Here is a 2500-nt window from a genome sequence, read left to right as displayed (position 1 = left end):
TGATCTACAGCATGTGGCAAACTATAAATGATGGCTTTGCACTGCACTATTTATTTGTGTGCTGATGCATCTTTTTTTTTTTTTAAGCATTTTTCATTGGCATTACAAATCCCCCATCGCCCCATCCTCCCCAAGGTTCCAATTATCGTTGCAACAAGAAAAGGCCTTTCATCAGTTATGTTGTCTCACTCGGTGTGCGTGTTCTATATATCCTTTAATCTATTGTATTTGTTTAACACAGCACCCACTGTTTATGTGGGTATACCGTAGGCTACTTCTTTTTGCATTTTAGGTTCTGTAATCTGTATACTATCAAATTTACACAAAGAATAGGACAATCTAGTCTGAAATACAGTAGTCTGTTTGGTGGAGAGCCACCTTAAGTATAGACGGCACTTCAGTTTAATACCTTAATACCTTTAATACCTTCAGTTTAAAACACAAATCCAGAAGATTAAATAAATGATGAATGCCATTATGTGTGTATGCTTTAACTTGAAATCTTATAATACTCACTTGACTTAGATCGAATGTGTGTGCATTACTGCTCCATTCATTAACCCTACCCACTTACGTAGTGTTGTTTCTTTTGTCTCAGAATGGTTCATCACTCAATCTAAGTTTCAAACTCAGGTGACAGAGTGATTCAAACTAAATCCATAATTTTGCAGGATAAGCCTCTGTAAAGATGCCTGTAGATAGCCTTGGGAAAGCACAATTGGGCCCAAAATATGTATGATGAGTGGTTAGCTTAGCTACTGTATGTTTATAAAACCATCAGACTTGTGATTATTATAACCATATTAACAGCATTATGAGCACACGGTGCTCATAGGCGCTCAGGCGTGCTGTTGGAGGCTTGGATACTGCAGGCTGAAATCTGTTGTACTGTAAACACGGGACAAAATATGAACTGCAAATAAAAGATTAAAAAGAAAAATCCCGTTTGGGTCAAAATATCCACTCACGAGCACGCCTGGCATGATGATGTCTTTGTCTGGCTACAATCACTGCTGCCATGATCACTGGAAAGTCTGGGTGCGACACCCCTTATAAAAACGCTTCAGTTACCAACAGCTCTCTGAAGACGCTAATAACTTCAACTGTGTGTGACTATAAGGGCTGCTGTGCGTGAATTGCAATTAAATTGTAAGGAGGCTAATTTACTTAAAAGGGGCGCCAAAATGTATGCATATAACGTATTTAATACACTAGGGCCGTGACACCTAATGGCCCTCACACTTACAGTATGCCATACTGTTGATCTGACCGATATGTCTGAGGCATATATGATATGATATGATATGATATGAACTTTATTTGTATAGCGCTTTTCAAAACATAGTTCCAAAGTGCTGCACAGAGCAAGATTAAAACAGCAAGAAACACACAATAATACAATGATAATGGCACACAAAACAAGGATGTATGTACAATTGGCTATTAAATAGTTAAAAAACACTCAGTATAAAGGTGGGTTTTCAGGCGTGACTTAAATAACGGGACGGATGGTGCTACCCTAATGTGTACTGGCAGTGCGTTCCACAGTCTGGGTGCCCGAGCGGCAAAAGCCCGGTCACCCCGGGTAACAAGGTTAGTGCGAGGGACAGCCAGAAGGGCCTTATCCGAGGATCTGAGGGTGCGCCCGGATTCAGGGAGGGATAGCATATCACGGATGTAAATAGGGGCTAGCCCATTTAGGGCTTGCAGGAGTGATATTAGTGGAGAGGGAACCAAGTTGTGCGTGTAGTGGAAGGGTTAAACTAGGGGGGCCGAATAATATAATCTCTGTTTTTGACTGATTTAGTTGGAGAAAGTTCTGTGTCATCCAGTCTTTGATGTCTGATAGGCAGGCCAGTATGCGTGACATATTTCCTGGACCTGGTTTTAATGGCATATAGAGCTGGGTGTCGTCCGCGTAGCAGTGGAAATGAATATCATGGGTGCGAATGATGTTACCGATGGGAAGCATATATAAACTGAATAGAAGTGGCCCTAGGATAGATCCCTGTGGGACCCCACACGTGAAAGGGGCTCGAGAAGAGGAAGCCTCACCAATGGTGACGGAGACACTCCTACCTGTGAGGTAAGACCTCAGCCAGTCCAGTGCCACCTCATTGATCCCCACCCAGTGTTCTAGTCTATCAATTAAAATTGAGTGGTCTACGGTGTCAAAGGCGGAGCTTAAGTCCAGAAGGAATAAAACAGAGCAGTCCCCAGAGTCGGCGGCGAGGAGCAGGTCGTTAGTGACCTTTAAAAGTGTTGTTTCGGTACTATGGAGGGTGCGGAAGCCAGATTGAAATTTCTCAAAGACACTGTTAAAATTCAAGTAGGAAATTAATTGATTGGAAACTACTTTCTCTAAAACCTTGGATAAAAAAGAAAGTTTAGAAATGGGTCTAAAATGGTTTAAAATGAGGGGGTCAAGTGAAGGCTTTTTCAGTATGGGCTGTACCAGGGCACTTTTAAGGGACTTTGGGAAAACGCCAGTGGCTAGGGA

General features: G+C 42.0%; 1 protein-coding gene across 1 annotated transcript in view; it reads right to left on the bottom strand.

The window, feature by feature from the left end:
• bbs9 (Bardet-Biedl syndrome 9) overlaps positions 1–2500 on the bottom strand; it is a 226661-nt gene that overhangs the window by 119976 nt on the left and 104185 nt on the right. The window lies entirely within an intron of this gene.

This window comes from Electrona antarctica (assembly GCF_951216825.1).
Source record: "Electrona antarctica genome assembly, chromosome: 6".
Lineage (NCBI taxonomy): Eukaryota > Metazoa > Chordata > Actinopteri > Myctophiformes > Myctophidae > Electrona > Electrona antarctica.
The sequence above is the reverse complement of the archived record's forward strand: the minus strand, read 5'-3'. Positions and strand labels throughout refer to the sequence as shown.